At 36.0% G+C, this 25,056-nt stretch overlaps 2 long non-coding RNA genes across 10 annotated transcripts in view; one reads left to right on the forward strand and one right to left on the reverse strand.

Annotated features, from left to right (window-relative positions):
- The window catches only part of LOC136845092 (uncharacterized), a 35,255-nt gene that overhangs the window by 8,025 nt on the left and 2,174 nt on the right, over positions 1-25,056 (forward strand). For 3 of the 9 annotated variants that reach the window (XR_010855066.1, XR_010855067.1, XR_010855065.1), the window contains 3 exons: positions 10,388-10,516; positions 17,294-17,458; positions 21,791-22,049. This is a non-coding gene — a long non-coding RNA (uncharacterized lncRNA). Of the gene's footprint in view, positions 1-4,393; positions 4,476-10,387; positions 10,517-12,567; positions 12,874-17,293; positions 17,459-21,790; positions 22,050-25,056 lie in introns of those variants that run through there. The other 6 variants (XR_010855072.1, XR_010855081.1, XR_010855076.1 and 3 more) reach the window with 6 other exon arrangements.
- On the reverse strand, positions 515-3,949 carry LOC136849710 (uncharacterized). The gene is made up of 3 exons (XR_010856394.1): positions 3,637-3,949; positions 2,475-3,059; positions 515-1,902 (listed from the first exon to the last, which is right to left on the reverse strand). It is a non-coding gene; the product is annotated as an uncharacterized lncRNA (long non-coding RNA).

Below are 25,056 nucleotides of genomic sequence, written 5' to 3' on the forward strand. Positions count from 1 at the left end.
TTATATTCTGAGGCATATTTATGTATCTATTTAGAGCGCGTGCGTACACACACACACACACACACACGTATATATATATATATATATATATATATATATATATATATATATATATATATATATATATATATATATATATATATATATATATATATATATAATATATATATATATATAAATATATATATATATATATATATATATATATATATATATATATATATATATATATATATATATATATATATATAAATATATATATATAATTTATATATATATATATAAATATATATATATAATATATATATATATATATATATATATATATATATATATATATATATATATATATATATATATATATGATGAGTAATCAAGAAGAAGAAGAAGAAGAATAAGGAGAGAGAGAGAGAGAGAGAGAGAGAGAGAGAGAGAGAGAGAGAAGAGAGAAGGCCACACGTCAGAAGACGTTCAAAGACAAAAGTCAATCCTTTAATCTGCGCGTCTAAACACCTCGAGGGTTTCTTTGATTCCTGACAGATAAAGGACTCGGCTTCGGGAGTTAAAACTTTCTTCGTTGGCATGCGGGCCTCGTTAGGACTCACTAATGTTTGAACTGCTTTGACATGTTGCTATAATTGGTGTAAGGTTTAGCATATCGAAAGGTAAGGGGAGTTGACCCCATTCTGTTTTATCTGCGCACGGGTGCGGAGCTTCCATGGCAGGGCTAGTATAACAATGACTTGTGTCCTATAGTCTCTCTCTCTCTCTCTCTCTCTCTCTCTCTCTCTCTCTCTCTCTCTCTCTCTTCTTATTCTTGATTATTAACTAGGCCCAAATCCCCAGGAAAAATGCCATTTTAGTAAAGGTGTATAAGCCTAAGATCTCACCCTCTTTATTTTTTTTATTTTAGTACACTTCACTTTAGATCAGTCGAAAGGCAGATTTAATTTCTTACCATCCCGAAATTTTACGTAAAAATCAAGAGGGGGAAACCGTTGAATCTCAAGATAATTGATCCTTTTACAATACCTCTGGAGTAAAATGACGGACGATTGAATATCCTCGCCCTGTCTAGGCGATTTCCATCGAGTAAAAAAATGAAAAATAATAAATAAAAAAGGGGGGGGGATAACGGGAAGGAGGAGGTGCTTTGTAAAGGTTACATCCCTATTACTACTACTGCTACTACCTATTTCTGGAGAGATGGCTATGACGTGGGAAGCCCTCCTTGTCCGCGGTGTTACATTACCTCCCAACTCACATTCCTGTGCTGAGGTAGGCTAGGGGACACGGGGCTACTAGACTGGTGCCCCCAAGCGACATCGTGCATTAGACATAATGTAACACCTACGAAACTTCATTTGAGACTCCATCTTTAAAAAAAAAATCATGAAAATGAAGAAAATAATAGAATATCCGCGTTCCTTAGGCCTAAAAGTTAAAAAAAGGTCAGGAAAGCAAGTTAGCCAGGGATCCGTAGCTTTCAAGAGGACGAACTAGCTAATAAAATACTTACCATCCTTAAAACACGGAAAAATGAAGAAAACTGTGTTCATTAGAGCGCAGTTCGTGTAAGAACGTAACCCACATGCAAAAAAGAAGAAAATGCACGAGGTGACAAATAAGTAGGCCTACCGGAATTGGTTCTGAGCTGTTAACGCCGAGTGATTTTGAGGAATTCTTAGAATAATGTACAGCCCTCTACGGATTCGTTTTCAGTGAGGAGCATCAAAAACAACAACAAACAAACGAAAAAGAGTAAAAAAAAGAAAAACCTGACTCACCTGACGGCTCTCTTAGATGGCTTTCGGTTTGTCGTTAAGCATCGGAGCCCTTTATATAACATTTTTTGCAGACGATACTTTTTCCATTTTTAGAAACCCGAAACAGGCAGTCTTTCTGTAAATACAGTAACATGTACTCGTACACAAAACTGAGTAAATATTTTGAAATTTTATGAAAGACTAAATTTCTGCTGGAAAATTGTATTTCAGGTAGGAAATTCCTCCACAGAAATTGGTTTTATTTTTACTTTCACTATATTTTTGAGGCTTGAACACATTACACAGTTTTTATGCACACACAGCCCTCAGATTTCACATTTCATGACTTTAATTCTAAAATTAAAGTTGAACATTTTCGATTCGTGGTTTCATTTTTGAAAACAGACTCTGTGAAGAATGATCTCCTTTTAAAGGTTTGCATTGATAAGTTTAAACAGTTTAGCTTTAATCAGTGCTCCTAAATATGACACAACTGCTTTCATATCTAAAGGATTTTTATTAAGACAGGCTCAGTTTTGTAACAGCTCATTTCCACTTAGTAACATTGATTTAATATTTAGGATAACCAGTAGTAGCATTTGCATTGTCCTTCTCAACAAATTACTGTCCTTAGAGAAGACAGCAATGCAAATAACTACTTGTCTAGGACAAACCACAAAAGCACTTCGGATTTGAACCTAGGATCACCTTAGATTTTCGCCAGAAATTGGAACGGGAAATAATTTGGATTTCCGTTCAGACCAGAACCGGTAATCAGCTTCGAGGTTCGTCAGGACCAAAAGCAGAGATAATCCAGGAAGTCTGTCAGGACTATAGGACTATAACTTTCATCTCTGCCTAGGAGCATGCGGGCCAGACTACCCTCACCTGGTAGCCTGAGGACAAACAGAAACATTAGTTGTGAAAAGATCAGTTGTCAGAAAAAGAAACTTTCAGTGATTCTTTTCTTGTCAAGGTTACATCATAGACGAGATATAAACTGTCAAAAATATCCTTGAAAATACCTGTCAGATTGGATGCCTTTTGTATTATTATTTTCGTTATTATATATCTAAAATGAGTCATTAAAACATGTCGTTACCTATTCCTCCGCCTATGCTTCCATCCAGTTATCAAATATTATTTATACGAAAAATGCTTAAATGTACTTATCTATCACCCCTGCCATGTCTTTGTGTAATTCTTTTTCTTTCTCTTCTTCTGCTTCTGCGACGGACCCCTGCCATTTCTTGCACGGTCAGACCTCAACCAGGGTGCATCCTGTTGCATTTCCTGAAATCGCGGAAAGCATTAATGACTCCAGCATCATCACCTCGGGATTTAAAACGAGAGTATTATGTCTGTGCTTCTCTGGGGATCTAAATGTTTACATACTCCTACAAAGAAAGACCACTGAGTCAACGCATTTTTGGAACCTGTTTTTGCTAGTGGCCTCGAAAACAACAGTTTATTTTCTCTTGAATAGTTTGTTTTTCTGAAACACACAGACTCCCTAAGGCCTATTGCCAAGTTCATTTTGAATGTGGACATTAGTTTGTCAATGATTTTGACGATAAAGCTAACAGTAGTGAAATATCAGTGGCCCCTTCTTTCGTTCCCCGTAGTTATTATGCATTTAAATTACTATAAGAAGTGAATGAGATTCTGAAAGTCATTCAATAGCAGCACTTAATGTTTGTTACTGGGGGACGAGAATGTGAAGAAATGGCATCTAATGCAAAAAGTTTGAAAGTCTCCCCGCGTTCCATCTGACAAAGGCTTAGGTGCTCAGACAGATATGAAATGCATACGCTAGACTGCTTGCGTCTATACTAGTGAAGTTCAAAGCAACGCCGAGTCATGTACCTACCTGCGTGGATTGCCACCAATAAATGTCATGTCTGTTGGCACCTAAGTTCACGTAGCCTTCGCTGATACTTGCAACAGGCGTTAATGGGAGAGACAGTCAGCTTAGACATGGCATTTTTTGGATGTTTCGTATGCCTCATTCTTCTGAACTTTGATGTAGTTTCAATATTGTTTCGTATATTGTGAAGTAGGGACATTGTGCCTAGGATTATCCATCCTGATATTTTACAGTGAATTGTTTTTACGATATCATTCCAGCTATCTTGTATGCACATGAAGTTCAGTAACCACAAAATGCAGTTGAATGAGGAAAGTAATGTTAAAATATCAACAGGAAAATGTGAACGGTAAATCTAGAAGCTTTTAATGATTTTTATAACAGTTCCCCAAACTTCATTGGTTATGTTTTTATCCAAGAACGTAAGTTTAGGAAACAAAGTGAAAACTGCAAACGCTGCTGAATTGTGTTCCCTAACAATCGTAAAGGCACGTTTCGATTAAAGTTTAGAATTGAGAGAGAGAGAGAGAGAGAGAGAGAGAGAGAGAGAGAGAGAGAGAATGCAAGTCATTTACTCCAAGCTTACCTCAGCGAAACAAATAAATTTTTTTTTTCTAAACATGAACAATATATACAGTGATTAAAGTACCTCAGCCATTCGTTACATTCACTATTAATTCACATTAATCATCCTGTTTCGCCATCATTCGATCTCGTTGACTGCTCTGTCCTCACTGTGACCCATTTCTGTTCGCACCAGACTCCGGAGATCCGTTTGAAGTTTCTGAGCAACGGTTTATGTGGGTGATGTCGCTAGTCTCACCCATCCTAGTTCTGCCAGGGTAAGTAGATGAATTGATTAAAAAATGAATGTTACTATCACTTAACCGGGTTCATCACCAGCCAGTTATTTATTTCGTCTAATATTACGAAGACTGGCTAGCCTAAGCTAGGCTCATAAACCCTTTAGGCTTAGTCTGTAAGCTATTAACAAAATTTCAGTGCATTAGGCGTTTAGATTTCGTCCATTTTCATTAGGTTCTAATTCAGTCATCACAGATGAAGTACGCAATAAGTGAAGATAAAGGAAATTACGAGATTTTATGCTACAGTTTTGCTATACCTCAAATCCTTACCATTAATATTTTTTCACCACAAAAGCCAATTATGACACTTAACGTCTTTTCGTTGTGACATTAAGTAACAAAACATTTTTCTCTATTATCAAACAAACATCGATTTGAAAAATGGCGGCTTTTCCTATGTTAAGAAAGCCAACCATTCATTTTCCATAAGAAAGTGAATCGCTTAAATATACCTATTTTGATACTTTTGGGTTTATGAAGCAAACACTAAGGCTCTAATTTATATATTTTTCTTTCGAAAACAACCCAACAGAAAGGAATCTTTTCATTCTCTGAATTATCATGTCTTCATATTTCGTTTGGTAATACTGCTTCTTGAACCCTGGATAATTCCCTCCTTTTCAGTGTGGCCAAAACTGAGTGAGATAGACCTCTAACAAACCTCTTGAAATATAGTAAATCGTTAAGATTCAGACATTAATGCATTAAATAATAACTTTTTAAAGTTATGATATCTACTATTTTCCAAGCGCTTTGAATAATTTTGGCTTTATAAAGAAAGCTACAAGTATTGAAATGAGTTAGAAACTTTTGCGATCCTTGGCGTTGTTACTACAGCGCCCTTGGTGATGCTGCCTCGTCATATTTCGGAAAGTTTAAGTTGACGTCACTATGAATAGACATCCAAAAAAGTCTGTTTCATAATGCACTGCATGACAGTTTATTCATGCATTAATAAGTTTTGTCCTCTACAATAAGAACTATCCATATTTTTTGAAAAACCACATGATTTTGCCTTCCATAATAGTACAAAGAAAATACCATTGGTATGAAGTTATAAACAATAGCACAATTAAAGCAAATTTTTTTTAAACACTTCGAGATGACGTCACGTTAGTCAAATAAACCAGCAAACTCTTCGATATATGGACAGTCTTTGGTGATTCAGACAAAAAATATCACGCGAAATATTTTTTTAATTCTGGGAAGGATGCGGACTTGTAAGTCGAGATTACTTTCATTACCAACCAGTAACTCTGCCTACCATGTAACGAAAGCCTTGCCTACCAGAAGGATAGACAACCGCAGACTTATTGAGATATGAAATAATTCTAGACTAGGGTTTACAGAAGAGTTTTAGGCTAATAAAGCAAATATTTCTTTAATATCGTTGAAATCTCGTAGCGTAAAGTGAATGGCAGCAGTCTTTTATCCTTCATGAACTCTCAGTGGTGTATATTTTGTATGGTAATCCTGCCTGCCTTCCTCGTCTTCAATAATTAACGCCTTTTGAAATGTAGCCAGGCCTAGTGAGGAAAACCCTTGACTGACTCCTTGAAACTGAGGAAATTATAAACTGCTCAGATAAAAATACAGAAATCATAGATTATTCAATCATTTTTAATGTATGCTTTTAGTGTCTTGATTTTTTATTCCTTTTGTATAAAAAATTACAATATGCTCTCCTGTTATCAGTAACTTTGTAATCCATGGAGTGATTACTTCATAGTCCTTTTAGTGATAAGAATCATTCTTTAGACAGTTTCGATGACGTCACGAAGCCGGTTAATTTTTAGATTCGTGCTTACTTTGAGATGGTACAAATGTTAATGTGCTTATAAAATAACAGTACTGGTATATTTTAAAAATAAAAATTACCCATAAATATACGGAACTAAAATATCAAGAAAAGTTACTAGACTTTGCCCACCGTGATCCCTGAATTCTTGCCTACCACTTTTATCAACAATAACAAAGATGACGCAAGCTTTTTATAAACAGTCCAGGATGACGTCACGACGCCTAGGAAGCCTTCTAAGTCTTATGATTGTCGGTAGTTTGTAAAACTATTCAAGTAAATTCATTCTAAATCACCACATTTGCATTTTATGAATGAGTGGATTCAAACTTATAGGTAAATGATATTGTGCGTCAGAGGATACGATTTTGCCTACTTTATTGGGTAAGATGTTGCCTAACGCGGATGTAGATAATGATACCACCAAAGAAAACTTCTTTTTGTCCGCTTCAGTTGACGTCAGGAAGATTAGAGAGCCGGTCAATCCTTAACTGAAACGATATCAGAATACAAAATTAATTTGTGACTTAAAGACTGGACAGAGTAGGAAATAAATCAGTGATCCATCAAGCAGTAGATCTTCGCTTGCTAGACCTTTTGCGTACCACCTATATAAACAAGAACGGCTGACGTATTACTTTGCCCAGAATGTGTAAGCAGAAGTAACTTGACTGCTCGTTATCAAGAGAGAACTTTTATTTTACCTTCTATAGCAATCCATACTGGGATTATTCGAAACGATCATAGTTTATGAAGCTGGAACTTCAGGTATATACTCGGCACACATGCGCGCTTTCGCTTGTTGGAAAATGAGAGTTAGAACACTAATATTTACATTATAAACTGTTACTTCTTCTATCGTTTAATGAAAGCGAGTGATACAGCAAATATTGAAACTCCCGCTACCTGCTTGACGCGATTATTTATTTTTCTTAGAAAATCTGTTGCCATTAATAACACTGACTCAGTTGCTTAAAAACCAACTTTCACAAAGTCGTCAAGTTCACTTAGTAAGTCTCAAACAACTTTTGCATAATTTGGCGGTTTTATCCAAAAGTGAACAATTTCCTCGATTTACCGCAGAATGGACTGGGACTAATATGTTCATCGTTGGTTTCCATAGCTTTGTGCTTCAAATATTCATGAAAAAGTTTCTCAAGTACTGCCTTGCAGACTCCGGGGAAAAGATGAAATGCGCAAGACTTGGCTTTTAAGTAAGTTTCGGGTTAATAAAACGTACATTTCTGTAAAATCTCTTGAATCTTTAAATGTTAAAGTAAATGGGAGGTGCCTTTTGCAATCAATGAACAGCCGATTCTGTATATTTTATGGTAATCCTGCTTTCGTTGTCTTCGAAAATACCCGCCTTCTTTAATGTACCCAAAAATGAGTGAGGAAATTCTTTGAGTGGCTTCTCAAATGTGTGAAAACATCAGTTGTTCGGACACCAGTATGTGGAAATTTTTAATCAGTTGATCATTAACTACTGTATGCTTTCCGTATCGCAATTTTTCACTACGTTATTTTAATAAATTACAATACACTCTCTTGTTATGGGTCAGTAACTTTGTTATCCACGGAGTGCTTACTTCAGAGTCCTTTGCCTGACACGCATCATTCTTTAGACAGTTTCAGGTGACGTCACGGTGCCTAAAAATTCGTTTAGTTCTTCGATTCGGTTGTAATTATGTGATGTGACAAATGTTAGTTTTGTCTTACAATACAACATTGGCAGTTTTTTTTTTTTATAAAAAGGATTCCTACATATAAGGAATTCAAACATCGAGCAAAGTTAAAAGCCTTTGCCTGGTGTGTTACAAGTTCTTGCCTACCACCTTCATAAACAACGAGTCGAAGAAAACATTTTGAACAGTTTATGATGACGTCACGATGCTTAGAGAGCAGTCGCTGTCTTAGGATTGTCGGTAGTTTGCAGTGCTATTCAAGTTAATTTATTAATAAATCAGAATATTTACGTTTCTTGATAATAAGTATTAGCAAATGATAGCGTCCATCAAAACTAGTAGAAGGTTTTGCTTACGCGCGTAGGTAAAGTGTTGCCTACCACAGGTGTCAATGATAATAATAAAACACCAAAGAAAACGTCTTTCAGGGTGTTTCAAATGACGTCAAAATGATTGGGGAAACCTACAGATCCTTGAAAGAATGGCGAATATACAAACAATTCATAAATCAAGTTCTATCAAAATAAAAAATTTGTTTTTATGTTATAGGTTATTCAAAGAAAGGAATAACTCGGTGGTTTTTTTTACAAAGTCTTTTGCATATCACTAATATAAACCATAAAGGCCTAAGCCATATACTTTGTCTAAAGGTACAACAGCTTACTTCACCTGCTTAGCAGTGTATACAGGGGCTGTATTCAAAGCGTTCTTATGACGAAGCTCGAAATTCAAGCAGATAATAGGAAAATGAGGAAAGTTAACAGCAATGATTTATATATATATATATATATATATATATATATATATATATATATATATATATATATATATATATATATATATATTCAAGCTGTCGTTTGTTTTCTCTTCTGGTAAGGCAGATCAAGAACAAATATAAAAGCCTCGACTGTCTGCTAGACCAGATAATTGATTTTTCTTAGGAAATCCGTTAATGGTATTGACTCGTTGCAGACATGCCAGCGTTTGCCAATACACCAAGTTTACTTGGTGTGGGTCTCGAAGAGCATTAGCATAGCTTAGTGCTTTTAGCAAAATATTCACAATTCCCTTGATGTATTGCAACCTGGACTCCACTCTTATATTCAATGAATTTTCATCGTATTTGCTTCAAGTGGTCATTAATAAGTTGCCCAGTTACGTTTAATTATGGCTATTTTCACTATTTATTGCAAAGGTCACTAGCGAATCTTTTAAAAACGGTGTTTTCTTATAAGAACAGGCAACATAGACTTCCTTAAAAGTGATGAAATGACTCCGGACGTGGGTTTTCAGAAAGTTTCGGGTTAATAAAACACACAGACCTGGAAAATCTAATAAATCTCCTAGCGATAAATGAAGGGGAGGCAGTGTTTTGCACTTAATGAAATGTCAATTCTATATATGCATTATGTATGGCAACCTGCTTCCCTCGTCTTCGGTAGTTCCCGCCCTCTTAAGTGTAGCCAAAGCCGAGTGAGGAAATCCCTTGAGCGACTTCTTAAAACTGTGGAAATGATAAATTGTTCAGTCATCAATAGTCAAAGATTAGAATGATTTAATCATTCTGCTGTATTCATCCAGTATCTTAATTTTTTATCACTTTTAAAAAATAAATTACTATACATTCTCCTGTTATAAGTTAGTAAGTTTGTAATCCATGGAGTGGTTACTTAAGAGTCCTTTGGCTGACAATCATCAGTTTTTAGACAGTTGCAGATGACGTCACGATGGCCAAAAATTCGGCTAAGATCCGTCGGTTATTTTGTGATGGTCGAAATGTCAGTGAGCCTATAAGATACAGTACTGGCGTTTTTAATAAAAATGAATCATATGTAAAAGGCATTAAAATTTCAAGTAGATTTACAAGCCTTTGCCTGCGTGATACTTCTTGCCTACCACTGGCATAAATACTAACAAAGCAAACTTCTCAATAGTTTAAGATGACGTCACGATGCTTAGAAAGTCTTCAAAGCCTTAGGATTATTGGTAGTTTGTTATGTTTTCCAAGTCAATTTATTCATATATTTTGACATCAGCTCGTTATAAAGGAGAGGCTTCGAGCGTATTATGAAATGATAATTCTGTCGAAGCGATAAGACTTTGCCTACCATATTGGGTAGCATGTTGCCTACCACAGATATAAACGGTAATAAAATCAAAGAAAACGTCTTTTAAACTGTTTCAGATGACGTCACATGACGACGATCGTCCCGCCATCTTAAGTGTAGCCAAAGTAGAGCAAAGAAAATCCTTTCACAGGCCGCTATGAAAACAGGAAACCATTCAAAATTCAGGCACCAGTAAATAATGTATTATCTATGAAACGCCGACTATTATATATTAATGTACCCTCATTTTTATATTGCTTTTACATAGCAACCCGTATTGGGTTCTCTTGTAATTAGGTCCTAACTCCGGGATCCATGGAGCCCTTACTTCAGCAACGCCATCCTTTTGGCAGTTTCAGATGACGTCAAACAGCCCAGAAATCCAGCGAAGTCTTAGATTCATCGGTTTTTATACAACGTGGAAAGGTTAGTATGATTGATCAACTATACCTATGGCACTGATGATAAAGAAAGTGTTCATATATTTAAAAAATAAAATTTCAAGCAAGGTTTAAACCTTTGCCTACCATAGTGAATATGTTGTCGCCAACCATTTAAATTAAACAATAAAAAAATGTGCACAATTCATGATGGCGTCATGAAAATTTCAATCTGGCAAAGTCATAGAACAGTAAGCAATGTTTTTTGGGATATGTTTCAACTTTTTTCATAAATGTTAATTTCATTTTTTGATGAATAAGCATAGAACGTTTACGTAAATATGTCCCATAAAACAGTATTACTTTGGCTATCGCAATGATGTAAAATTTGGCCCACCACTGATGTAAAGAAGCAGTCTTATAGCCAGTTCCAAGTGACGTCACGATGATTAAAAAGCGCGTGCATCACAGAGAATGATGAATCATCACATGACTCATATACCAAATATTAAATTAGAGAATACGACTGTATGTGTCAAAATGGACGAAGAAATATAATGAATTATCAACCGTTTCATATTTTTGCCTGCCGTCGTGTTCAAGCTCATGCCTACTACGAATATAAATAGTAACGTCTAATTTAATGCGCCGTCCATAGCATACCTCTAACATTAGAAAAATATATTAAATAATATACTATTCATTCATATCATTACTTAGTATGTCGATAAATAAGATGAAAAAATGCGCCACCTTGCAATTGCTGGTGATTAAATCTTCATTAATCTTCTTGCATTACGGTCACGTAATAGTATGGGGAGATAAAATAAAGTCACAATAACGAACTGTCATTGCTTACCAAACAATTTTCCATAAGAAACCTCAAACATAAATGTTACAAAATTATTCTAGACAACAATAATGACACAAAACGACAAATCGTTTACGTTTTACCGATTTTGTTTCTTAGTTGGCTTCCTTTATTCTCACTTACAAAGAGGCAAAAATTTGTTTTTACTGATTATGACACGTCAACCATTATTACGGCTCATTCAAAGCGAAAGCAGACGTTTGCGTTATTCATAAACAATAACAAGAGACAGAACGTCCTTTAGACTGCTTTATATGACGTCACTTTTCATAGACAAGCCACAGAAGCCTAGAACCATCGGTAGATTTAAATGTAATGTACAGCCCTGCTTAATGCATTATGCACGATGCGGTTTACCATTTAAGTAAGAATAATAAAATCGAAGAGTCTTCTTGGCGGTTCAAGGGAACGCCACCCAAAGTTTTTTTTTTTCTTTTACACCGTATCTTTTCCATTGAGGTCATGTTCTAATGAGATCATCGGATAGTGTGTTAGCTACTTCGTGCCAAAGTTCATTGTTTGGAAGCTTGCAAACAATATAAGGAGTTTGGGATGATGGATTGCTTAGAAGCCAAGACTCATTTTTAGCATAATGAGGTTAACTGGTTATTGTTAAGGAGGCCGATTTCTGTAGAGCAATGAGCAAAGTGATGGTTCTGTTGTTTACAGTATAAAGTTGATAGAGAACGAGAAAAGTGACTTAATATTTATTTTATTCATTTATCTATTTATCTTAGCAAGCAGCTGCCAAAACTTTCGTTAGGTGCGGTTTTCCTCATGTATTGCCACAACGTCTTTCAAGAAATGTTAGGTTGTATTTTAACTTTAGTTCGATTTTTAAAGGCAAAAACATGTTTTAAAAATGTTTAAAACAGTTTATTATTAATTTTCAAAATTTGTAATATATTTTTAATATTTTTGCAAACTAATCATAGTTTTTAGCATAGCTTTTATTTTGAAATATATAGTGCCAGTAATTCTTTAAACTATTGAAGTTGCCAGTTATTCTTTTTTACCACTAATCATAGAAATTACTAGATCGCGTATTGCAGTTTTTAGTAATCGATATAGCGTTTCCTTATTGTTATCAATTCTGGTAAATAAGTAGATGAGTATTGTTTTTTTGGAGTCACAAATTTAGCAATCTATTACGCTAATAAATTCATGTATTCTATCTACTAAAAAGCGTGGTGTAGGAAAGAAAATTTACAACCTCGTGGACACGTTTTATATATCTTTTACCGTTACTGTTGACTAATCACGGTTCTAAAATTTGGATATATTTAGTTAATTCAAGTACACTTCCACCATTGTTGTTATATATTCCAATTGCAAATTTATACATTTCATTCAATTACTGATCAAAGGAAAATGATTATATGGAAGATTTACTACCAAGTTTGGATGCCATTTTCTGTTAGACATTGATGGTAGGCGACCACGCTCTGTACGCCAGGTGTTTCTTTGTAAATTGTTGTACCTGTTTAACTATTGTTGACAAAGGCCATGTCAGAACTGTGATATAATGGAAGGTAAGGAAGCTTTACTTTTGTTTATAGGTGTAAGAATAAAAACTTACCGGATTAACACTTAACAAATACGCTTGATTATAGTCATAGTTCTGTGCCTGTGATTTAGCAAGGTTTTTCACTCTCCTGCTTGTATTCAATAAATCTCTGAAACTGAACTTGAAATGGTATGTTGTATGAAAGGTTTGTTAAAATAACTCTTGCAGAGACTAGCCTAACCGGTGTACTTAACTTCTATGGTAAGTTGGAATTGGTTAGCTTAGCCTATGCCACTTTTTTTTTTTTTTTTTAGTTAACCTAGGATAGTCTAGGCTTCCAGCCTAACCTAAACAGGTGGGTAATGGTGCAGAATAGCAACGCAGATGTCATCCGGATGTGCCTGATGTCAAGTCTGTATTATTTTATAAATTGTCAATACTGATATGAAATTGTAATTACATTTTTGAAAAGAGCACTTCATTCTCGTTATTTTGAGCCCCATAAACACTCTGTGCAAATGATAAATAAAAAATTATATATATAATCAAATTACAACATAAGACAAAACCGGCGCCCACCCCCCTTCCAAAGCTAATACGGCAAAATTGTAACCAGTAAACACCCCTAGGTTACTTTAGGTTGGTATTTTTAGGTTCTTGTAGTGCACCATCATTTCCTAGCCATTTCTGCATGAAAAACTCAAAATGGTTTTGTATACAAAAATGGCTGGCTGGAGTCATAGTGGCAACTTATAAAATTTTACGGTAATTCTAAGTATTAGCTCCATGCCTGTTTTTACCTTGGAAACTGGTTTTTTTTCTACACTTTTAGGGCTTCTGATACTGGCAGTGCATTTGTTTGTTGTCGGCCAAATGGAATGTCCCTTCGCCATGTTTAGTAATGGCTTGGGGGGGAGGGTACCCCAACGTTAACAAGTTATTGCACTTGCCGGACGGGATATGAACCGTTCCAAACAGACAAACCCCTGCTCTGTCTTGTGAAGATCGCTTATGGAAACCCCTTGTTGGGTGGACTTCCGGGGTTAATTACAGGTTAATTACATTTAACCCCCCAAAAATGTTAAATTGTAAATAAGCAACCAAAATACTATAAGAACACCATTTCTCGCTAAATACCCACCGTGTGTCTATTACTTAGATTTACCAATTTTACCATCAGGTCAAGAGATGCCCCCCTTTGTTCATGACCGTAGGACAGCTTAGGGTAAGGGAAAGTTGAGTTAGGATGCATCCTTGTTGGAATATGGATCTGCTCTTAAATGTGATGAGGCCTATGGAAATAGGCTTAACGTACACTACTCTTGAGCACTATTACCAGCAGGTGTTTGTGTTATCCCCTAGCCTTTTTATCAAAATTATGATGTACCATTAGTTAAATTCATGGGCCAGCTGGTATGTCAGCGACTGGGGTGCCATCATTTAATTCCTGTTATGTTATGATAGGCAAAAGCTATGTTGAAAATAACAAAATTTACTCTTAAATGACAACTATGATTGCCTTCTTTGAAGCCATTTGTAATAGGGAAAAGGATTTACAAGGTCTCTGCAAAGTAAAAGGTTTAACTTTTATTAAAAAAAAAAAAAAAAAAGTGGCATATTCACTGACACACAGTAACCAGAGCATGTGAGTTATCTGGACACGGAAGTTTTTATAAGCTGGAGAGTGATTATGTGTGTGTACCATCAAATTTCCTGCAGACTACGATAATTATAATTGCTCATATGTAGGTATAATGGCAAGTTACAGATGCGTTGCTTAGGTACACTGAAATTAACAATTCAGTCTACCTAAGTTACCTTGGCTAATTTTTCTGTTTACTGCACGTATATTGTTCATTAGGCTAATTGCAAAAGTAAAATTTATTTAATTAAATATTTAGTGGAAAATATTTTTATGGCTTAATGGTATTGACTGGAATGGCAGTCAAACAAAAATCCATTGGGGAATTGGACAAACATTCTGTATGCCAGTCTAACAAAAACCTATGGTATTTGGTTGAATGGGGTGTTGGACTTCTTATTGATGTGATGGACTATTGCAACACAATCACTTTCTGTCTTAGCCGTCCATGTTTAGGTTAATTTACCATAGCCTTTCTGTGAGTGGCCTAGTGTTGATTAATTGACTATGTGATCCAAAAAGAGACATGCATCATCATATGAAAAAACTAGTTAATAAAAAACCAATTTAACCCCTCTTACTTTTTCCAAAATTTATTTTTCACTGTAGGCTCTATATTGTATGCAAGGTAGCATTTTGTTTTCATGTGGTTACTTCCCTCCTTTTATGCCGTGTGGGTTTGTTTCTGACCAGGTACTGTAGTTCTGTCTTGCTAGGTCATGTACCTCCTCACCTGTTAAACTGTTGCTTCAAAAAATCAAGTAATCAGTCCATTCTCCTCAGTTTTGGCCTTCCCATACTACGTCTTCCTCTTAGCCAGAACTTTGCATATAGGAAGCAGCTAGGTACCTGCGATGCTCTTTTAGACTTGACATGCCATTTGCAAGGTAACCTTGATAAGGGTTTTGAGTGCAGAGTAATTCAGATAGATTTTACTGCTGCTTTCGATTTGTTAAGTCACAAGGCCCTTATAAACTTCAGAATCTTGGAGTGGGTGGATATGTTTTAGGATTACTTCAAGATTTCCTTAAAGGTAGGCGGGAGCGAGTTACTGTGGATGGGATCTTTAATGAACCAAGACCTTCCTACATTTTTTTCTGATCTTTTCTCTTAATGACCATTTCCTTCCAACCCTTCAGGTATGACTGGAAAGTATTGCATTTTTATTTTTTCTCGGTCAATTGTGATCTCCAGCCAAAGAACTGTGTAATTTTTCTTGGTCAGTTGTGATCTTCAGCCAAAGAATTGCCAAATATTTTTCAAGTTTATACTAGCTTTTCATCAACAACTTTGTCACGTGTTATGACTACTGTATATTAAAAGCTCTATAATTCTGCAGAAGGAGCACAACAATTGCATTGTTAGATGTACTCTAATTCAGTAATGCACTTAGTTGTCAGTGGTAGTAGCCCTTCCCCTACACTTGTTGTGATGTTGGCTCTCCCTTCACGAGTATGATCATGAGCATCACTGTCAATATTTTTCATTAGGTTATATTACCTTTGGAATGATGATAAATTTTTTTTAAAGATTGGGCCTTGCAATCAGGCTAGCTTTTTTTTAAAAGATAAGTTTTTGCATATTTACTAGTGTTGACTGCTTCCTGTATATCTCATCACACTGTCCTATGGGCATTGAAAAGTTCATTTTAACTCTTTGAAATGTCTTGGGTATTTCTGTCATATCTGCTTTTCTTCCCACCCCCTACGTATGATACCGAGAAGCCTTATTACTGTGAGATGTTTATCTCCTTATGAGTAAACCACGGTGTATATACATTATCTTGTTAATAAGTCTTGCAAATTAGGGCTTGGAAGCTACAAGCAATACTTGATCTGCATTTTCATATGCCTTTAGTGTGCAAATATACTTTAGGTTACAGTTGGTACAGCTCTTAGTGAGCTAATTTATACTCCCTTGAACTGAAATACAAAAAGCTACCCATCTAAGCAGACTTAGTTTGGCCTAGTAGGTGTGTAGTCAGCAGTTTTGAAATTGAAGTCGAATTTGTTCCCAGCATTTAATCTTGTTTCCCTTGGTAATAAAGAGTGCAATATATGATTCCAAAAATGTAGAAACCACATAACATATTGATGGTGCAGTACCTGTGCAGTGTCACGACATCTCTGCTTGCTGATGTACAATGATTAAGGTCAAGCCAAGATACTGACCCCCACTAACGGCAACTATTAACCAACATTGCCTAGCTTTTCAAGTTCTCTTGAGGAGTCTTACATTGTTGATAAGTGCAGCCACTTGGAAAAATTGTACCTTTTGCAGCTTTGTTTCAATAATTTCACAGGAGTATTTTCTTATGCAGCCTCTTCCATGAGCTTCATGGTATGATTAGTAGTGTTTTGACAGTGGTATGGTTAAGTCAGCTTTGAATGGTATGCTAGTTTTACCTATTGAGAAGCATCTACTAAGTGATGCTTGGAATTGGCTAAAACTAAGTGTTATATATTTTTTAAATTAATATTTTTTATGTATTAGATTATTAACGTTTAGGTTTCTGAAATTTGCACTGTATACCAGAAGGCTTATCAAGGTTTTTATGGCAGAGAAGTAAGATTTAGCTTATTTGTTTTAGAATTTATTAAATTCAAGGACATCATGAACTCCAGGAATTAATTTCATTAATCAGCTGGTTTTGCCTTGTAATTTTCAAGGAATACTGGGTATTGTTTCATCAGTTGCCTGGATGTGTCGCCAAAATTTTGTATGTATGTACAATACTGTACTCAGTATTATATGTGTAAGACCTTAATTCGTTATAGATATTTAAGATACACTTCTGTTTCAGGGCACAGTTATGAAGGAAGCACGACTTAATACAAGTTGATCAAAGGCAGTAGCGCCTGTGACAGTAAACAGCATTGACGCCATTCATTGACATATTGATGTAATGAAGACCAGAACTATTCTTGTAAGATTTGAGCATAGGTATAATTGTTTGGATATTGATAAGGTGTGTATATCATGTCCCAATATTGGTAAGGTTTGGATATCTTGTGGAATCCAAGTGACCAAGAGCTTTGGTAACTAGTGAGAAGTCTGTAAGCAGACTACCCGAACTGTTATCACTCTAAAGATTATAGATCCATTTCTTTCTCAGTGAACCATTTTGGCTTATTGCTAGTTATTTTGCTTAAGTGTTTTTCATCATAATTTTACTATATGGTTATTTACTCTTTTTTTTTTTTTTTTCTTTTAATGTGTCTGTAGATATTTCATATACTGTACTGTGTACTGAAAATAGATATAAATCAGTTTTTGGATTTGAAGTTGTTGGTGTCTAAGAAGAGTGAAAATTTATTTTTATTTAATAAGACATAAATGTAATTAAGAATTTTATACCTTCAGTAAGACCATTTTAGTCATTCCAGAACTAAAATAAAAGGTAAGCTAAATGAAGACAATTGGTAGGAGGAGTAGCAGTGCCAAAGTTGGATCTCCTCAAGTGTCTGTAATGCATTTGTTTCTTTGGAGTAAAGGTGTCACATGTAACTTTCAGGTGGTTGTTGCAATTATCAGTTTTTTTATTCTCCGGTAAGTCTTAAATTTAATTTTTTTAATCTTACTGAATTGTAAGTGGGTTAAAAATATCCCTTCACAAAATTTTATTGGGAAAAAAGAATATGGATTTAAGCTTTTTGTTTTCAAGTTCATGAACCCATCACTTGCTACTGGAAACATTCAGTAACTGTTTTCTTAGAGTGGAAGAGTGTCTTTATCCTTGGCAAACAACTCGGCTAGAAGGACACTGAAATCAAACCAGTGGGTAGGGGGGACTCTTTAGCCTTGTTAGGCAACCCTTCTAAGAGAAGGTTTCTAAATAAACCTTGTTCTCCAACCTTGGACTGTGCTGTAGCCTTGTACCATGGCCTTCCTTGGTCTTGGGTTTGAGTTCCCTTGCCGATGGGTACAATCAGGCATTTTTTGTTCACTTGATTGTTTTTTCGAAAAGTATGTAGGACAGGTTGATGACAAAGATGAAATCTCTCCTCTCTCAGAAAAAGATACTGCTAATTTGAATCTTTAACCAATAGGTATTAACACATATGCACACACTGTGTGTGTGTGCATGTTTGTAAAAATGTGCAGTACAGGTAATGCCTGTTCCAAAGAATGGCATTTCTGCAGACTGCAATAACTACAGGCCAATCTCTATTCTCCCGGTGCTCTCCAAAGTTGCTGAAAAACTTATTTTTAAGCCACTATAAGTATGTTGAATCTAAAGGATTGTTAGTTGATAGTCAGTGTGCATATAGGAAGCAGCTAGGTAAAGGCAGTGCTCTTTTAGACTTGACATGCCATTTGCAAGGTAACCTTGATAAGGGGTTTGTTTGTGCAGAGAAATTCAGATAGATTTTACTGCTGCTTTCAAATTGGTAAGTCTTGGTGAGAAAAGGTTTTATAAACTTCAGAATCTTGGAGTGGGTGGATATGTTTTTTAGGTTTACTTCAATATTTCCTTAAAGGTAGCAGCAGCATTGGGGGAGTTGCTGTGAGGTGGGATCTTTTAGTGAACCAAGACCTGTTGTGTCTGGAGTTCCACAGGGCAGTGTTCTTAGTCCACTGTTGTTTTTAGTGTGTGCAAGTGACATGGTTGTTGGCCTGGAAAACAAGATTGTTCAGTTTGCCGATGATGCAACTCTTGTGGGTGTAGTAGTCTCCACTTTTGAGAAGTGAAGCTGCCTTCAGCCTCAGTTGGGACATGGACCGGATCAGGGAGTGGTGTAGTCGGTGGGGTATAATTTATGGCTGAACTACAGTAAAACGCAAACACTATTGATTAGCAGATCTAGCACAGATTTCCCACCCCATCCTCCCCTTCAGGTGAATGAAACTTTGCTGAATGAGTCTCAAGCTTTAACTATTCTTGGTGTAACCTTTGACTCACATCTAACTTTTGAGAAACGTCTGATGAAAGTTTCAGCAAATGCAGCACAAAAGTTATTGTTTGTAAGGCCTCATACATTTATAACGATGATAAAATCAATGCAACCTATTTTAGGTCATTTATACTCCCCTTACTTTAAAGTAATGTTTTCCAGTGTGGAGGTCTGCTTCTGCCAGAGATTTTATCTCTTTTAGATTGAGTGGTTTGTGGTGGTAGGTCTCTGTTTCTAATAGTAGTAGATATGACTTGGACCATTGATGGATGGTCTCTTGCCACTTTTTCATGAGTTGTATTTCAACAGAGATCTTTCACATTCACAGTTGACCCCCTGATCCCCTTTATCTGCCAAGAGCAACCAGATTCACTTAACAGCGGCACCATTATGCAGTAAATGTGCCTCACTGTCAAACTTCTCGGTTCCCGAGGTCCTTTATTCCTCACCTGTTGGACTGTGGAACAGCCTCCCAGACGATGTCGTGCAATTAAAACTTCAGAAGTTCAAGTGAAGGTGCAATGCATTACTACCTTAATACTGTTGTCCTTGCATTTTAATACATTTTTATTTATTTTTTAATTTTGATTTCTTTTTTAATAAGTGAGATCTCTTCTTTCTGTATTTCCTTTTACCACCTCATACTTCTTCCTAATGAACACCATATTCTTTGGAAGCTTGAATTTTAAGTCAATGACCCATGTGGGCTTGTTCCATATGAATTGGTTTCATCTTCTAAATAATGATGATGATAATAAAATAATATTTTGCCTCTCAAGCCGAAGGCAACTATTTTAGTTTTAGTAGTGGAAGTTTAGCTACAAAATAAAAAAACTATAGAAATATAATAAACATTTATTTTTAAGACTTGAATTTTTGTGACACCCCCAAAAACTGCAGGAGTCACAGTGACATTTGACTGCATGTTGTGCAGCATGGTAGACAGGAAGTCTTATCTTTTAGGACTAGTTGCTCCTCTGCAACCATTCAAGAAGTTATTGTTCAGTGCTCTCAGAGTTTAATTGGATATAAAGTAATTCAAAGTGATAGAGAGGCATCAGTAATGTTCTTGTTAGTGACAAGGCTAAGACATTGACTCTCATTACCAAACAGCATTGGTAACAGTTATCTACTTTTTTTCATGCATGATTAATACATTCAGGTAGGAACCAAAGTGGTACTAGGAACTCTTGATTGGTAGACTGTGAAAATATTTGCTTGAAGTGTTTAAATATTTCTTAGTAAATGTTTTTGATAGTCTTGTTTTAGATGAAGTAGAGTGATTTCATTGTAGTGATGTCTGATGCCTGTCACTACTTTTTCCAGAGCAAAACTGTTGGTTATCTCCTAATCACCTTTGTTATCTTTAGCTAATTATTTCAAGTTCTACATGTGATGTTTGGATGACTGTTTTGTTGCAGCATTATCTGACACTAGCTTAGTTTCAACACGTTCAGAAAGTCCTACAGTAATACTTAAGAATTTAGAATGCATTATTATCCGATTCAGCAACTGCTTTGGTCGGCTGGCTAGTTACTGTACTAGTACACATGAAATACCTATTTGACCCAAATTGGCAGTTCATGTTACCATGAGTTATTGGGTATGTTATAATGGTTTAGTGTGAAGGAACTTTTCACATTTTTAAATTTCATTTTAATTGCTATTACCTTTGTAGTTTATAGTAATTCCGTGCGACAGAACCTTATACAATTTTTGAAGTTAATTTAATTATCATTGCCTTTTAGGGTATGTCAGACTGCACTTCCAAATTTACTTGTAGCCAGTCCCCTTTTTTGCCACTGCTATTTGTTTTTCTTGAGGTTTTATAAGCATATCACCACCACATCAGGAACACTGCTACATTGTGCCTTGGACAGCATTCTACGTGGTTTCAAAGATTCTTAGGAGTGTCCCTTCATTCCCCAGATGAACAATTTATTTCCAACTAATTGACCTTGCTCCAGTTTTTTTTACTCAAGGAAAAACCTTCAGGCTTCCCTATTGCAGTCTAGGAAAATTGCTTGGTTTAATTTATACTACTCTATTATAAGGTTTGGATAGTGTGTTCATGTCTTCAGACATACAATTTTTGTTAAATGTGTGAAGTTATATTTTTCAATTTTTTTTATAATAGGCAGATGTTAAGCTCAAATGATACAATTTTTTTCCAGCTGTTAGGCTTGAAAGTTATCACCTGGTTTTTGTTCATAGGAGCTATTTAAAATTTCTACCCAAATAGAATATTTTGGTAAAATACAGGGTCTGTATTCTTTGGAGAATATCACATTTCAGCAAGTGCATGACACAATATTTTGGTAAAATACAGGATCTGTATTCTTTGAAAAATACCACATTTCAACATACTGTATGATGCAACAGTAATGAAGGATATGCTTTTTCAGGACTGAAGCTTGGAGAAGGGGTGTACTGAAGTTGGTACAGATGACAGTGATTGCTGTTAACCTTCGCGAGTATCTTTAACAGCATACAAAAAAAAAAAAAAAAAAATCTTACGTGTGAGAGAGAAGAGGTTGATGGTAACTGTTCTCTGCAATGAGCCAAGAAGTTATTGTACAATTTGTTGGATGTAGTTAATAAGAATCAGTAGCTTCAACTGCCTTCCCTCCCTGTTGTGGACATCATGGTACAGATCAGATCCTGGTAAGGTTTTCCTATTGTATTTTAGGGTAAATGTAATAAGTTCAAGTTAGAACAACGATATTGTTCTGATAACTAAATACTGTACCAGTACATGAGGTTATATAAATACTCTGTCTCAAGAATCATAACAGCTATGCAAATGTTACTTAACCAGCCTTCAGAGCAAACAAGCTATGAATTTGGGTAGCAAATCTTAAGTCTGTAACTATCAGTATTGACACAAAAGGGTTATCCTTGGTATGTGTTTTGCTAATAATACTTTAATGTATTGGTTGTATTAGTTGTCATTTGCATGAGAAAGTAATTTAATGTTGTGTACTATTGTGGGAATTGCTTGACGGATTAACAGTAGTGGCTGACACTTCTAGCACAGTCAGCTTGGAGGTATATGCCAATTCCAGAGCAGTATAGCGTATCATATACAGTGTTACCTGTACCCACAACCATGATTGGTTGGAAGAGCTCGTGGGTACAAATGCTTCCCATAAGGAATAATGGGGAAGGGATTAATTGGTTTTCCGGTCCCAAATTAACCCCCATAAAAAACATTTTTAGACACAGTAATTGAGCTTTTGGTGACATAAGTAGTATTGACTGAGAAATACATGAATACACTGAAGTAATGCTGTATTCAGCACTAGATAACTGTTGAAAAAGGTCAAATTACTGTATTGTACGGTAATGTTATAATAACCTGGAAAAGGTGGAAACGGTACAATAGAAAATGTCATTTGTAAGTTCATATGAAGGGGGAACAGGTTATGAAATAAAAAAAGATAACAAAAAAAAGCATGGTAAAACATTGTTAAATTCAAAAGTAAACATTTAATCCTGCACATTACCTTCAGAGTTGACATCTTGGGCTTGTGGTGATGGAGGGAGAGGGAAGAGGAGAAGGGGAGGGGATTAGTGTTTGAAGGTGACTCATCAGTTTCCATGAGAACTTCAGGTATCGGAAGTTCACGAGATTTTCTCTGTTCGTTGCAAACCACTAGGACCCAGTTGTGGCTTGCTGGGATCACCTTCAGTGAACCCTACTTCTGGCTCATTTAATTTTGTTCTTTTTAACAAATGCATCCAAGGTCGTCTGCCTTTGCCTTCCTTTGAGAAGGTTCTTGAAGTAGGAGATGGAGATGCCCATGTCATTTGCATAGTTAATGCACCTGAAAATCAATTCCTTGTCGGGGTGATTTGCTTCTAAAAAAGTTGTTGCTTTCTGCCAGTACAAAAGCATCTCCTGAATGTCTGTTGTAGGAATCTCTCTCGAGTCACGTTCCCCTCCCTTCCTCAGATTGTGCTTCCTTTTCACCCCTCAGGTTGGCTTGATCCAACTCCTGTAACTCTTCAGTTGTTAGCTCAACACTGTGCTCCTTTACCAATTCCTTAACATCACTTATGTCCACCTCCAACCCCAGGGAGTGACTTATTGCAACAATTTCTTCAATGACAGGGTCATTTTGAGGGGTGGCAAGGTCATTTTCAAAGCCGTCAAACTCTCTTTGCTGGATTATTGATGGCCACAGTTTTTTCCATGCAGTCCCTAGTGTTCTTTCCGTAGCACCATCCCAGGCTCTCACTATGAGACCCACTGCAGTGAAGATGTTATAGTGATTTTTCAAAAGTCTGTGAGGGTTAATTTAGTTTCATTAGTGACCTCAAATCATTTTTGGAACAAGACCTTGGTAAATATTTTAAAATTAGCAATGACCTGCTGGTTCATGGGTTGGAGAATGGAAGTGGTGTTGGGTAGTAAAAATTCTACAGTCAACCATGGAAAGTCTTCCAACGCATCCTGAAGGTCATGAGGGTGACCAGGGGCATTGTATAACACAAGGAGTGCCTTTAGAGGAAGGTTATTTTCTTGTATATATTTTTTAACATTTGGGCAGAATACCACACGAAGCCATCAGACAAAATTCTCACTGTTAACCCAGGCTTTTTTTTTTTAATTGTTTTCCCAAAACACTCCCAAATTTTCTTTTACCACTTTCTGTTTAGTGAAAGTGCCAGGAATTTGGGAGTGGCAAACTAGCATAGGCTTAACCTTAAAATCACCACTGGTATTCACACAAAGCAATGAGGTGAGGCTGTCTTTCATAGGCTTGTGTCCTGGTTTGCTTTTTTTTCTTTAGTAATGTATGCCCTCCTCAGCATTTTCTTCCAGAACAAACCAGTCTCATCGCAGTTGAAAACCTGGTTTGGACAAAATTGGAGTTGAGATAAGATCTGTTCAAAATTTTCCACATAATCCTCGGCAGCCTTAATCTTGGGACTTGCTGCTGCGCCATACCTAATAACACCATGAATGCCACTTTGTTTTTTAAAGCCTCGAAACCATCCTCTGCAGTACTGGACCTAAACTCCCGATCAGCACTGCCCTCAGGATAACTATTTACAGTATCACTGCATATTATTGCTTTCAGTTTGCAATTACCAGCAACTTCCCTCTCATTCACCCAGATTAATAAGAGCCTTTCCACTTCATCCACTACAGGTAATCGTCTTTTGGAAATAATATAGATACCTTGTAAGCACTGCAGTTTTTTTTTATTTTATTTTTTTTTGAGGATGGTGCATATGACTGACAAACTCTTATCGTATGTGCTACAAGGTCGGCGACACAAACACCTCTTTTGTGTTTTTTGATAATTTCCTTCTTCATTTCAATGGCAATCACCCACTGAACTTGGCTTTTGAAGGATCAGTTGACTTGCTGTGAGGCATGGTTAATTATCAAAACTTGATAACTTTCACAATTAAGCACAAATATCAATGAGATGCTTACATTGCAAGCTACTACGCGAAACTGACCGCAAGAATGTACCCCTTGTCTACACTTGTTGCAATGCACCATGTGGGTAGACTCGTGGTTGTGCTCTTGGCCCCATACAAATGTGGGTACAGGTTCCCTTGCAGTTGTTTTTAATTCAAGTTTAGGTTGCCCCGTTATTCTTTCAATTTTGTCTTCCTTTGTCATCTTTTTCCCTTGCTGTCAACTTTGATTACA

This window comes from Macrobrachium rosenbergii, chromosome 2 (genome assembly GCF_040412425.1).
Source record: "Macrobrachium rosenbergii isolate ZJJX-2024 chromosome 2, ASM4041242v1, whole genome shotgun sequence".
Taxonomy (NCBI): Eukaryota; Metazoa; Arthropoda; class Malacostraca; order Decapoda; family Palaemonidae; genus Macrobrachium; species Macrobrachium rosenbergii.